The sequence below is a fragment of the Myotis yumanensis genome, unplaced genomic scaffold (genome assembly GCF_028538775.1).
Source record: "Myotis yumanensis isolate MYYU_CA2020_CCGP unplaced genomic scaffold, mMyoYum1.0.hap1 SCAF_4, whole genome shotgun sequence".
Classification (NCBI taxonomy): domain Eukaryota; kingdom Metazoa; phylum Chordata; class Mammalia; order Chiroptera; family Vespertilionidae; genus Myotis; species Myotis yumanensis.
In genome coordinates this window covers 36,014,649-36,030,235 of record NW_027223755.1, presented here as the reverse complement: position 1 = coordinate 36,030,235, position 15,587 = coordinate 36,014,649, and positions in this window count along the sequence as shown.

Sequence of the window (15,587 nt, the reverse complement as noted above, 5' to 3'; positions counted from 1 at the left end):
GAAAGAGGCATTCGCATTAAAGAGAGAGCCATATTCTTAAGGATGTGTGTCATGGGTGTCCTGGGCCACTATTGAGAGTTTCATTTGAATGGAGTTGTTAAGATAGAAATAGGCATCTCTAATGCTCTACTTTTTCTTATTTCTCTTCTTGGCCTTTGGTACACCAGCTATTGTTCTCAGATTCTCTTTTAGGAAGTGGAGAGGGGAACAGAAGTCATAGAAGGGTGTTTTTGAAGTTTTTCCTTTATAGAACATGATTGTTGATGATCAGAGAGAGGCATTAGATTAGTGGTTCTCAAAGCGTGACTGCTTGACCCACTGAATTGGAAAATTTGTGGTGAGCCTCAACGTTACAGTTTGACAAGTGCTGCAGGTGATTCTGATGTCTGCTTAAATTAGAGAACCACTAGATTAGAGCACAGGGTTTGAGAATGCAGACTTTGTTATCTGGGTTCTAATCCCAATTCTCTAATTTGGTAATTGTGTGATATCAGAGGTCTGTTACAAGGATTAAATGAGAAGATGCTTGTCCATAGGGTTTTAACAGTATCAGAATCAGAGCTGGCACTCAATAGATCCTACCTATGGACGTAGGGTGGTGGGGTTGTGAGTCTGCTTGTTAGGGAAACTTCTTGTTTTTGCATGTCAAGCCTCTTTCTACCTTGTTGAATGTACTGGTTTCTGAACAACATTGTCTTCCTTATGTTCCACTACTGTCTAAGAAGGATGGAAAATGTTGCTTTGTGGGCATCCTGCTGGTAAGTGGAATGGCTCCACCAAAAACAGTGACAACACAGGCTGGCTGAGGCCAGAGCTGCATCTTATTATGTTTTTTGGAAGTTGGGTGGAGGGAGCAGGAGTTACCCAGCTTTTTCCCCCCTTTGGCGACACTGTTCTTCCTGAGCCCTGAGGAGTAATGAAGAGAGAAAAATGAACATTTTTGTGGTTCAGCTGACATTAAAATGGGAAAAGCACATCACTAGAATTAGAATGTCCTCCTCATTAGTCACTTTTTCTTCTAAAGTTAAACTGTCTCTGCAAACAGGAAAAAGAACAAGCCCTCCATGACCTCATAACTCATTATTTTTAAGGATTATACTTTTTTAAGGAATATACTTACTTCCCCGCGGAGATAAATCTGAAATCGATTTTCCATTTCTGTCAGCCATTGACTGGAGGCCACACGGGTCCTTGAGAAAGAGAATATGTACTTTTGTGTGATTGTCAGGGGTAGATGGGGAGAGAGGGTTGCTGTTGTTGCTAACCTTGAAGATGGCTGTTGAAGACCCATGTTTCTTTGCAAGCCATCTGAGCCTTTTAGAAATTGAGGAGGAGGAACTCAGGTAGGCTTTTTCATTATATGGAGCTTTGGTAACAACTGTACACATGGCTACTCTTACAACTGAGATTCCCTTCCCCAACCATTAGAAAAGAATCTGCCAGGCACCACATGCTAACACAGGATGAGGGGGGAGAGCTATGGAGTCTCATTGACATGAGGATGGTTGTTAGAAAGAGGGTTGGGTCTGATGCTTTCCATAACATCTTTTGCTTCCCTCTCCCCCCAGACTTCTGTGCTGAAGTTAACCAGAGCTGTAGATGAACTCTGAACTCTCAGAGGGCCCCTCCCAATGCCAGGATTATACCTGTTCCCTCAGCAAGTGGGATGGTTGGCTCAGTGCTCCTCTCTGTGGTTAGACCAGAAAAGAATTTCTGAATATAGTTAAGTATCTTGTGCTATGACAAGCTGGGCCAACATTGGACCCCTATGTGAGTGACACCATAGCCATTACCTCCCCCCAAAGTCAACAGGCTGAGAATATAGATCATCACAGAATTCAGTGATAAATTCACCCCTAAGCCCAGGGCAATGTCTGCTGATTTTCAAACACTGTTTTCATGTTGAATTTATAGTTACCAGCTGTGCAAGCACAAGATGACAGGAACAGAAGTCATGAGTGAACCACACCTCAGAAAATGTATACTAAATTTAACATTTTCTAACTTAATTCCACATTAATATGCTCACATTCATTTTTACAGCATTAATTAAATTGAAATTATGCTCCAGGCAAAAAAAAAAAATCTTGGGGCTGACTACATAATGCAAAGTAGCTGAATGATGAGCAATCTATATTTCCTTAAATAAATTAGCAACCTTAACATATTGCATTTAAATAGCAGATTTACATGTAACAGTGTAATTTGAACCATTGTTTAGTATAACTCCCTCTCCCTAAAATGATAATATAAATTTCTAGAGACCTAGACATGGGCCCCTTGGTCAGGCTACTGTCCTTGTAATAGGCTAAATAATGGTCTCCAAAGAGACCTCATCACTGAAACCTGTGAATATAAAAGTAAAGGGCACCCTGGCCAGTGTAGCTCTTGGTTGAGTATCATCCCAAGCACACACACAAAAAAGTCGACAGTTTGATTCCCACTCAGGACACATACCTGGGTTGCGGGTTTGGTCCCCATTTGGGGTGTGTATGGGAAAGCACATTGATGTTTCTCTCCCTCCCTTCCTCTCTCTCTCAAATCAATAAACATATCCTCAAGGCAAGGATTAAAAAGAAAAAGAGTTAATAAGTTCAACTTTATTAAAATAAAAAAGTCTTTCCTAAGAAAGATGTTGCCAAGAGAATGAAAGACATGCCACAGACTGGGAGAAAGTGTTTGCAAAAGACATCTGATAAAGGACTGTTATCCAAAATATATAGAGTATGCACAATGTCTGAACCAGCAAATGCTCAGTAAATGTTAGCTATTATTTGGTTATGGCTTTTATTTGGTTATTGCTTTTTCATTTTACTTCAGTACCCCCTCTATTTCCATCAGTTTTCTCATTTAATTTTTTGTTAGTAGCTGTTGGGTTACTCCAGCCAAGTATTTCTCTCAGTCAAATCCTGATAGCTAGCTGACTGATTTTATTGAGAGTTTATTGGACTCATCTTCTAGACACTCTTTGAAGGCACAGAGGAAATGTGTTTGATGGACTTCGGGTTATGCAACAGTCCCCTGAAGCCCATCTTCTGTTGGGCAGATTGGAGGTAATACTAGAGAGTATGGCAGTCGACAGGCTCACTTCACTCCACTGCTTCTCAGTGAGGACAGAGAGAGGGGTTGGTGACAGGTTAATGCAGCCCTCAGGGAGCATCCATACTTGGTGTCTATGGAGAACTGACTAAACCAAACTTAGAAATAGCATGCTCTTGCTCTAGAAGAGTGCCTCCCCTTGCCTGCCATATCTTGAAGAATTGGCTTTATAAAGTCTGAATATCTCTGGAGTTCTAGAGCCTATCCTTTAGGAGAGGTGCCCCTGGGGCAAAATTCTGGAGAATCCCTCTACTCCTTCTTGCACAGCTGATCACACTGCCTTGGGACTCACAGAGGCAGGCAGGTCAAACAACAGTGGTAGTTTAACCCATGGTAGAGAGTGGAGGTAGAGAGTGGATCGTGTTTGAGTGCAGGATATTAGGAATGCTGGCTCCCAAGTGTGTAATGCCTCTTCCACCACCTACCCCCTGCCCCAACATCTCTCTCACCTGCTGCTGTGGGCCACTTCCTGCTGAAGTAATAAGCTTCTTCTGCTCCTAGTCAAATGAATTAAAAAATAGCTTTTAAAGGAATTATAAAATTTCACAAATGAAGATTAGAATTTTAGACTTTATGTCTCCCTCCTCTTGTTGTGAATATTTAACTGCTTATTAAATATTCATGAAGTGTTGGCAGTTATACAAGATGAAGAAAGAGTTCCTGGTCAGTGCATTTATCGATAATGAAAGAAAGCAAAGCTATAACACAGAGACATTCCAGGTAAAGAGTTAGATGAGCCTTCCCGGTGAGCCACTGAGAGCATTTCATTTCATTTTCCCTTTGCCCTGGGGCCTGTTCTTCTGATCCTTCAGCCTCACATCATTAAGAATGGGGAGCAAGTAATTGTAAGTAGCATGGTCTTGCTTATACACTCTCTCAACATGCAAACTATAATGAGGGCTTTGAAAGAGCAGAGAGATAGGAGTTTGACAGACCAGATTATAGAACATATGCAGGTAAAGGTAGCACCAACTAAGAAGAATAATGAAATGGAGAAAATTTTCAAGCTTAAGTTGTGTTGACTTTATTGGCAATACAAGGGAACTGAGTACTCAATACTTGACTTGAAGGTTCTGGGCTTTTGTGGTGGGGGAGGGAAGTCCATTAAGATACCCAGGTAGGAAACATAGAGAATGAGAGATATCCTTTTATTTTTTTAAGGGACAGAATTCTTGTCTCTATGATGAACCCATATCAGTTAGAATTAGCATTGGCTGCAAGTAACAAAGAACCAAACTATAGTAGCTTAAACAAGATAGACATTGATTTCTGTCTTATATACAGGTGGGATGTGAGCAGTCCAGGACTGAATGGCCACTCTGCTTCACAAAGTCCTCAGAGACTTGGACTCTTCAACTCACTTGTCTGTTATCTCTAGATTGATGCCTGTGTCCTCAGGGTCCAAGATAGTCGTTAGTGTTCAAGCCATCTAATTCAAGTTCCAAGCAGCAGAAAGAAAGAGGGGATGGAGAAGCAATGGGAAATTTGAAACATGCTTCAAATTTCTCTGAGAAAGTTTTCTGAAACTGTGTCACAGTTCCATCTATTTCCCATTGGATGACAATTAGACACATGGCCACCTCTAGCTAGAAAGGAAACCAAGACACAAGGCCATAATACTGGCTAAAAACCAGCGGTTCTATTATTATGGAGAGAAAATTGCCATGGTAATTTCTTAAATCCCCTCTCTCAGGGAATCATTTTAACAATGCATGCTGGTCTAGCCTTCTTAATATCAAAGTAAGATATGCAATATAAAACACTACAATATAAAGCTGGTAATAAAAGAATCTAGCTCCTTTCCTTGATTAGAATATATCTGAAAAGCTTTTCTAAAGGGTTTGAGTTTCTCACTATAAATCAAAATTAGGAGTCAGACATAACTAGATTCAGATCCTGGCTCTTCTACTTCCTAGTTGTATGACTTTGAGCAGATTACTTAAGCTCTCTGAACTTCAATTTAATTATCCTTACAATGGGTATGACACCCATGCCTGAATATGTTTTTAGGATTAGATAACAATACAGCTGTGAAATAAGTTGATTCAATAAATAGGAACTTCTGTTCCCTCCTCTTTTAATATACACTATCCTTTATCTGGAAGCTGCACTTCTGTTCTTTGATGGTATCTATACTCCCAATATCCCAAGGAGTCTTTTTCTGATCCTGGTCCAGATCTTTTCCAAGTGATTCACATAAAGGGGTAGCCTCAGCATATCCCAGGTACATCATCAACTGCAGCCATTGCCATGCTGATGTTGAAAGCAGGACATACACCATTGGCCCTGAACACATTCTGTGGGCTAGTGCTCACCCGGAAACATGAAGAAGATACACAATTATACCTAAGACTTACATTAATATATTGCAAATGTGCATAGGGATAAGCACTTACCTTTTTATGAGCAACAGATCATGTCTGTATCTTAAATGGCTTAAAAGAACTGAAATGGTCTCTAAAGTAGTTGCATAAAATGTTAAAGCTTTATTGCCTTTAAAGTAGTTACTTAATGCTGACCAGTGCTACAGACTAAATAATTGTGTCTCTCTCCCCCCCCCAACCCTTCCCCCTCCACACACACATACACCAAATTTATGTTAAATCCAAATGTATTTGGAGGTGGAACTTTGGGAAATGCTTAGGACATGACAGTGGAGCCCTCACAAACTGGAAAGACCTCAGAGAATCTCTTCCTCCTTCTGCTATGTGAGTTTATAGAGCCATCTATGACCTGGGAAGTGGATCCTCACCAGAGGCTGAATCTGCTGGTGCCTTGCTCTTGGACTTCCCAGCCTCCAGAACTATAAGAAATAAATTTCCATTGTTTATAAGCCACCCGGTCTTTCAGATTCTGTTGTAGCAGCCCAAGCAGACTGGGACAACCCGGCTTCAGGCTCCCACCTCACCTGCCTCTCAGGTTCTCTCCTCTTATTGTTCTGGCTAACAACATGCCAGCTTGTCTTCTTCGTCATGAGGTCCACTAGGAGTAATTTATTGAATACTTATGGTATTGTTTTCCATACAAAGTACCACAAACTGGGTGGCTTAAAACAATAGGAAATGTATTCTCTCCCAGTTCTGGAGTCTAGCAGTCAAAAGGCAAGGTGTCAGGAGAACCATGTTTCCTCTGACACTGGAGAGTCATTCCTTGCTGCTGCCCAGCTCCTGGGGGTGGCCAATCACCCTTGCTCCTTGCCTTGCAGCTGCATTCCTCCAATCTCTGTGTTACATGGTGTTCTCCCTGTGTGTCTCTGTACCTCTTCTCTCCCTTTACAGACATCAGTCACGTTGGATTAGGCTCCCCTCTAACAATCTCACCTTAACTTGATTGCAACTGCAAAAACTTTATTGGCAAAGGTCACATTTACTGGGGGTTAGGACTTCAATATGTCTTTTTGGTGGCACAATTCAATCCATAGTACTCATGTTACAGAATTTTGTGAAAATAAAAAATAAAACATATTCAGGGTTAACTCTATGCAAATTTTACTCTTTCTGAGAATCTTGATTACCAGAGAAGAATGGAGGTAGAATCATGTACTGCTGGCACTGGAGTTCAGGACCCGGGGTGACCTTGGGGAGTGAATTTTTAATGTGAATGTTGCTGTTGTCATGTAGATCCCAAAAGGTTAGGTATCTTCCAATGATGATGTAAGGTTTTCCTCCTGGTCAGGGGAGGGAAGAGATGAGCAAATGGTTATATATGTGGTCAAAGTTAGAAGGTGGATTGTACTAATAGGCTGGTGTGTGTGTGCACACACGCTCATGTTTGGGAGTGGCTATGTATGAGTGACCATGTGCATATGAATACATGTATGTGTGTATGTATCTGTGTACTTATGAGTTTGTGTGTGTCAGTGAATGTGTACATATATGGTGAATGATTGTGTATGCATGTGTGTGTGTGAAATTTTTAGGAGAAGGAAATAATGGGAACCCTGAGATGTTAACAGCAGCTCGGAGGTATGTGGGGAAAAGGGAACATCACAGGGGCAGACCATTTAACCATAAGAAGTTAAAATGTAATTTTCTGGGGGAAGGAACCACAGAAGGTTGTGCAAAATTAGAAACCTAAAAGTCTGTGCCAAGTCTATATCCAGTTGCTTGATGTCTCTCTTCCTCCATTATTTAGGATGAATTATTTAGGTCAGATCCAATAGTAGTTTTGCCTTTGATATTTTAAACAAGAAGCAAATACTAGTATCTTCTATTTTGTTATATGAAGAAAATGATCTCTTCCTCTCCCTTTCTTAATTTTACTCTAATATAAGAATCACCAGATTGAGATCAATCTTGCCCAGAAAGTTTTTATAAAAATGAAAATGAAAATACACTAAGAAAAGTTTTAGTCTGAAAATACAAGGTGGTTAGATAGCTACAAAAAAATGGAAATCAAAAATTTAATTCATGGGCACATTTTACTATAACTATTTAATTTTCCATTAGCAATGAAACTCAAGCTGTTCAGCAACCAAAAAACTATTTGGGAAATTAGTACCAGTGAATGAGCTATTGCCTTTACCTATTCCACTTATTCTCACTTTATTTTAAAAGTTCTTTGATGGCACATTCAAAGAGTTTGAATATAATGAAATAATGCAAAAGAACAAGACAGAATGGAAAGTGAAACTAGCTGTGAGGCTATTTTTCCTGGAAAAAATTATGAAAGAATTCCCAAGAACAAGGTAACTAAAGGGAAATGAACATCTTATAACTCTTGTTATAAATGAATAAGAATTAGAATATGGTTTTCTCTACAAGGAAGACATTACATAAGAACTTGTTTATGATGATGATAGTGAGCATGATGATAGTGAGCATGATGATTTGAGATCTGGAATAACTTGAACCAAAAAGAATATTCATGGGGAAGGTTTGGTTTTCCAATGATGGCCATAACAAGATGACCTTAATTATATGGCCATCACAAAAATATCTCTTCCCACAAGGTGTACTTACAATGTGACCTTGACATACCTCTATTATGTCAAGTATGACCGTGACACACCTTGGGTCTATGCTTCCTCTCTCTCAACCTTTGTAACTATCTTGACCAACAGAATGTGGCAGCAGTGATGCTGCATGACTTCCAAAGCTAGGTCATAAAATGCTCTCTGGCTTCTATGGATCGCTCTCTCCCTCTTCCCTCCCCCCACCCGCTCCTCTTTCTTCCATCCTTTGTTCCCTCATCCCTCTCTGATTGTCCTTGGAGCCTAGCTACTATATTCTGAGGAATATAGCCCACATGGAGAGGCCACGTGTGGGTGTTTCAGCTGACAATGCTAACTAGGCCCCCACTGACTGCCACGTCACTACCAGACATGTGATTGAAAGAGCCTTTAGATGATTCTAGTCCCCATCACGCAAGTCTTTCAGCTGAGGCCCCAGATCTCAGGTGCCGTGTCTGAATTCTGGCCCATAGGAACTGTGAGAGAGAATGATTATTGTTGTGGTATTTTTTTATGTGTGTGTTTTTTTAAAATTTCTGTAAGTAATTTATTAAGCAGCAATAACTTACCAGATGTCACCAGATCACTCACCTAGAGAACTGGGAGATTTGGCTGCTTGCAGAGTTATCTTGCTAAGATGGTGCAAGGTCCCTGTGTCCTGACTGCTTCTTCTTGTCTCATTGTTGCTGGGCTCAACCACTAGGTTCTCACACGTTCTTCAGACAGGCAGCTCAATTATGGTTAGGGTTCCCTAGTGTGTTATCCACATTCTTTTTGTGCATCACATAGTTTGCATATTTTGAATTTTTGCCTGCCATGTTGAATATATCAGTGTTTCCCAACTTTTAATGTGTGGACAAATCATCACCTGGTGATCTCGTTAAAATGTGAATTCTGACTCAGTAGCTCTGGGGTGAGGCCTGACAGTCGGTATTCTAATGATTTCCAGGGTGATGCCGATGATGCTGGTCTGTGAACCACACTTTGAATGTCAACGGTATAGAGGGTCGTATGGACAAAACAAAATTTTGTGTGACTCATTCCCAAGGAAGGAAACAGGTAATACTTACTGTTATTGATCATCTGCAGTGTGATAAGACCCTTACTAGATCTTCCATATACATCAATTCTAGTCCTTGTAACACTCCTACAAGGTAAATACTGTTATCTCCATTTTGACTGTGAAGAAACTAAGATTCATAGAGGTTAGGGAAATAGTAGAGCCAGGATTTGCCACAAAACTGTGTCCTTGCCACTGAGCCATCCCTCTCTCATGCTTCCGAAGCCTCTGGTTATCACTTCAGTTTGACTAAGAGACACCTCAATGGCATTGCTGTCCTGTAGAACTTTTGGAATAATAGAAATGTTCTCTATCTGTCCTGTCCAATATGGTCACCACCTGTGACTACTGAGAATTGAAATGTGGGTAATGTGAAGGAATTTTTAATTTAATTTAATTTTAATTAAAAATTTAAATAGTTATATGTGTCTAGTGGCTGGGACAAATAGCTAGTTGCTATTGGCTACTGTACAGGTTCCTAGATGTCACTAGGTTTGAAAGGTGACATGGATTTGTACTGTAGGTAAGTGTGCCATGACCACGCCTGCATGTAAAACATTTTAAGTATTTTCTACAATGTTCATAGTTTTCATCCATAACCTTTACTTCCCTCTTCTTCCCTTTCCTATATCACGCTGCATCAAACAAATTCTTCTGTTTACATTCACATCAATTAAATAGAAGTCCTAAACACAGTGCATGTACTAGAGGCTACAAGGAGGAAGAAACACCAATTCAGGAAGGGGAGGCCATGCTGGGGGAAGTCCCAAAGAGACTGGAATAGCACACGGAAACCACCCTTCCATTCTTTGGGAGTTTGGGAAAAGAATAAAAAAGATCTGTTCAGATGCTTCCCTTTCCTTTTGGAACTTTTAACAATTAGAACGCTTTCAGTTACAAGGGAGAGAAACCCTGACTCATTGCTTTTAAACAATGAAGAAGTTTACTATTCACGTAATTGGAAGTTCAGGACTTTGGAATCAGTTGACTCAGTTGCTCAGTGATGTCTTAGAAGACCGTGTCCTCCCCATCGCTCCTCTCCCTCACCTTTGATGTCGGCTTCCTCCTCCTGCTGGCAGCAAGATGGCCACAGCAATCTGGGGCAGAATACCCATACATGGCAATCTGCAGAGGCCGGGGCAGACTCTCTCTTCCTGCAGCTCTGTCTTCGAAGATTGAAAGTTTCCCAAGAAGTGCTCAGATTTCCCCTCATGTTTTCCCAAGAAGTGCTCATGTTTCTTTGGCAGGAATGAGGTCCTGTAACCACTTCTGAATAAATGAGACAAGAAAAAATGAGATTTTTGTTATATCGGTCAGACCTATTCCTGGGTCTGAGAGTGAGGTCATTCTGAGAGTGAGGACATCTTTTTCTGAGTACATGGACACCTGACAGAATTGGGGTTCATTAGAAGGAAAGAAGGGGGAGGCAACTCCAGTTTCTGCTACAGGACAAAACCTCAAATGGAGATTGGGATGGGAGAGCTATTGAAGCATCCAGTTTGGGAAAAAGCAAACTAGAGAATATCAGGCTTAGCGGCCTGTTTCTCCAAGCATGGCCATGGGTGGTTCCACGTCTGTAGAGGAAGCCCCACATGTGGCTCCGTGTCACATCCAGTGCATTCTAGGACTGAGAGCATTGGTAGAGTCTAGGCCAGGGCTGGGCAAACTTTTTGACTTGAGGGCCACAATGGGTTCTTAAACTGGACCCGGGGCCGGAACAAAAGCATGGATGGAGTGTTTGTGTGAACTAATATAAATTCAAAGTAAACATCATTACATAAAAGGGTACGGTCTTTTTTTTTTTAGTTTTATTCATTTCAAACGGGCCGGATGTGGCCCGTGGGCTGTAGTTTGCCCACCGCTGGTCTTGGCTGATGGGTCTGTTATGATGCTTCTGATTCCCCATGGTCTGGGCAAGGCATACAGAAACCCAGAGGTTCCCCCAAGCCCTGGTGAGAGTCACAGAGTAATCAACAAGGTGCTGAGAAATCCAGTGGGCCAGCAGAGGCTTGAGGAGTATCAACAGCACATGTAATGTACCATCATGGAGTTCAGAGTAGGATCTGATCTTCACACTTAAGACTCTTCCCCTTTAATAATACTGCCAACTCATGTGTGTCTCTCCTGCCTTCCTGGGGCTGGTCTTTGCCTGTGTCAGGGCACTGCTTTTGCCTGCACCTGGGTTCTTGATTCTTATTCCATTAGAGAGTACTCATCTGGTTGAACGTGTGCCTGCAGGGACTCACTCCCAGCCCTCTGCCCAGAAGCAAAGGCCTGGGAACAGCCTGATTTTTATATATTTTTCTTCACTTAAAGACATCTAGTGAAAAAGTGGCAAATATCATCAGTATCAATTTTTTTTTAATTTAAATAGATAATTTCCTTGAGTGACATTCTTTGATTTTGCTCTTCTTCAATTTACTTGGACTATTCTGGAGCTCTTAGGGTAAGACATCCACGCTGGCCGGCACTGGCCCTGTGCCACTTGCCTTCTTCTCTATCTCCTGGGTGGCATCCACAACTTTCCTTATTGAAACAAGAGAGGAGCCCAGCCTTGACGCCCCACCCCTCCACCACGCATTCAGGCTGGAACCACTTATCACCCTGGCTATGAAATCTCTCCTGTCCTGTGTGTTGGAAATCCCCAGGGCTGAACCTCTGTGCAGCCTTTCCTGAATTGCTGCGTGGCTTCCTCAGGCTTCCTTCCTGTCTGCCTGCCTTACTGTCCTTGTCCCTCAAAGCCCCGATTCTGGAGTTTCCCTCTTCTTCATTATTCAGGTCATACTCCATATTACTCCCTGTTATCTGAATTCAACATTAGCTTTTGCTTTCTGTGCCATCCCACCCCATGCATCTCTGCTTAACATATCCCTCCACTGATAGATCCCATTGGCTAAGATGCTGCCATACTACTCTCTTTCTACATCCCTTGTAGCAGTGGACCAGTGGGTTTAGAAAAGCCTTAACTGAGCCCTGATGGATTACTCAAGTCAAAGATGAGTCCACTCACTGGAACCCGATGGCTGTATCAGCACTGCATTGGTAGTTTCTAAAAATGCATATCGCCAGGCCCATGTCTGGCAATATCATGTGTGACCTGCCCAGACCATGGGGAATCGGTTTTAACTCACCCTCCTATTTTTGATAAACACAACAATCTAATTTCCTGACTATTGAATAAAAGGCCTGGGGTGGGGTGGGTTGGGATAGGGGGGGCAAGAAAGGGTCTGGATTTAGAGTCAGTGTTCATCAGTCTTTCTTAGCAGTTCCCAAAAATCCTTGGGGAGAGAAAATCTGTTAAACAAACAAATACCCTAAACATAATGCAACTAAACCGCCTTTAAACTGACTAGGGGAGAAATGGGTGGTCAAGCCGGTGAGAAGTTTGGATTTGTGTTAAATGCCCAGGCTTTTATTCCCAGTATGGTGGAGCGCTTTGGACTACCTGCAGATGAGAAAACTGAAAGTTATTGCTCAAGGTCATGGAACCGGGACACAGCAGAGCCAGGATTCAGACCCAGGTTCTTCTGACTTCAAATGTATTCCTCTTGTGAGGTGACATTTGAATAGAGGCTTTGTACATGGAAGGGGGATAAATGTCGGTCATTCCACAGATAGTAGCAGCCAATTTTGCAAAGACAGAAGGATTGAAAGAGCAGGGTGTTTGGGGGACCAGGTCATGTAATGTGTAATAATGGATTTCATGAAGTTACAGCAGGTGAGCCTGGGAAGGCTCACTGGGTAGATTGTGAAAGCAGTGCAGGGAGTAGGAACAGGTTCCAGAGCCATTTCAGAGAAAGAGCTGATGAGAGCTCTGCAGAGAGGACTAGCGGATTTCTAAGCTGCCTTGATTAGTGAGAACTTTTGTTTTGAACTGGAAGCTGCAGTATTCCAACTCTACATGGACATTAGAATCTGATTCTGTGTTTAAGATTAACTAAAAGAAGTGAATTTTAGTTCTGAGAAATACTCTGCTATCAATATGAATAGATGTTTTGTGTCAAAATGAGAGAATCTATGGCTTTAATGATTTTTCACCCCAAAGCAACTGGACACTTTGCCAGATGCATATTGATTATTATAATAACTGCAAATGGTTTTTGGACTCTTGCAGTATGCCAGGCACCATAGGAAGAGCTCTCCATGTATCATATAATCAATCCTCACAACAAACCCAGGAGTTAGGGTTCCTATTTTCATTATTTTACAGAAAAGAGAATGATGGCTCAGAAAGTGACTAAGGTCACACAACTGACAAGTGTAGAGTTGGAATTAGAACTCAGGGCTGTTGAATATCAGTTACTCTGAGAGTGTGAAGAACTACTGAGAAAAGAGCTCACGGGCTGACTGAGTGAGCTGGGGCTGGAGACTTAGGCAGTGCCCAACAGAACATACCTCCTGGAGTCAGGGTGCACCATTCCTGTTAGGAGACCCTTATTCTATGCCCAACTCGGGTCCTGCAGTTCATTGACTTGGAAGAGAAAGCAAAATTCAGTCCTAATTTTCCAAAGCTCCCCCCTGTTGTCACCCAACTCAAGTTCCAATGGAGTATGGAACAGGTCTGGGTGTTTGCTGGGCATTAAGCTGGTTCCTGAATGGTGTGAGTGATTTGCAAGATCAACTGTAGAGATGAGGCAAGCGGGAAAGGCATGACAGTGTCAGGAACAGTCTCAGAGAACAGCAGAGAGAATTACCCACACCTCTGGCTCAGGGTCCCAGCTATTCAATGAGCTCTTCTTTACCTGGGTTATATTCAATACAACTTTTGCACTTACTTTTTTAAAGTGATTATTCCAATATAATTCTGAAAAAGGTGAACATGCTTTTATTTTTTAAAAAATTCAGATATCATAAAATCCTTGAGCAGCTTTTAAACATTGAACTTTCAAAGTTTAACAATTAGGCTGCGACTGTGAGAGAAACAAGGTATAAATGGCGTTAAAACACAAATTGAATTCTTTTCTCACGACTGATGACTGATACAGACTTCAGCCCTGCTAACCAGAGGACACAGTTTACCTTATCATCCATGAAAGCCTTTTTTTCTCTGTCATGGATTCTGAGGAGAAAAAAATCATCTATGCTTATCTAATGTAGTTATTTTAAATGTAATAAATGGCATTTGAAAAGCCAATTGAGGGTTATTTCTAACAGTCTTACAACCTATATTACTAAGGCTTAAAAATGCGCAAAGATCTTAGAAAGGCCCTTGGCAACTTGAGTCCTGTTCTCCATGTATTCGGCATCTGTGTTTATGTCAGACAAGTCCCAGCTGTATCCGATGCTGACCAACCTCGGCATGGTGGTACTTAGCTCTGGAAATTAAGAAGAAAAAAGCCATCTCTGAAAGAGTTGAAATTTAACGGGAAAAAGCTGAATGGTGTAATAGGGGAACAATGAATCCACATTTCTTTGGAAGAGGAAACTACGTAAGAATGGAACAATCTATAAATGCGGAGGGGAGTAGGTAGTGAGTCTCCCAAAGTTAACCGCAGTGCTTAGTTTTCCCGAGTTGGGAAAAAACAGACAATGGTTTGCACCACCCAAAATGAAGTCAGACCAAGCCGATCATGTTTTAAATATGTGGTGTTTCTTTCTTTAGAAAGGGCCCCTGATGAAGACATAAGAAAGAACAGTTCTGCCCACAGGCTTGGTCTAACACTGGCCTTGACAGCTCCTGTGGGCTTTTATGTGACGATTTATGCTGAATAAATAATGGAACAACATTCTCACACGAGGATTGCTAATTCTGCAGCCTTCTGAAAGCCACACGTTATCACAAAACCAAACCCTGTACTTACATGTGCAAGGGAATCTGGGACTCCAACAAGAAACTTGCATTCTTTGCACATTACAATCTTTAATCGTACTAATTCCAGGAGCCTTTGTTCCATTGGCTTTTAGGGTGTTCTGTTGTTTTTTCAGTTGGTTGGGTGGTTGATTGTCTCTTCCATTGCTACATTTGGAGGACATGATGGGGGCATAACATATTTAGTTTTGTAGAAAATGTTGACATCGACTTCTGTCCTTCACATGAGTCTAGCTGTACCATGTTGAGTTTCTAAAGAGATCTCTTGTCAATTATTTATGGGGTGGAGGGGGTTAGAAATTCACTTTTCCTTCTCACTGGATGGTGCTACAGGAATAGGTACTCAATGATTAAGGAAGATTCCATCTACTCCCTTCCCCATGCAGGTCTCAAATTTATCACCTTGTGGACACTGAAGGTGTGCAGATGGTTCGCTGTAATGAGGGAGGGAGTGGAGTGAAGTACATATCTCTCTTTTGCCGACTTCCCAAGACTGCAATTCTCTCTCATTGCCATACTCACCACTCCCCAGCCCACAGGGAGCCCTCTCTCATAGCTATGCCCTTTGGGATTAAACTCTAGGACAATGGCAATAAATAGATGAAAAAGACTAGAAAAAAAAGAAAGAAAAAAAGTGGGTCTTCATTTTACCAGTGATCAGACTTCAA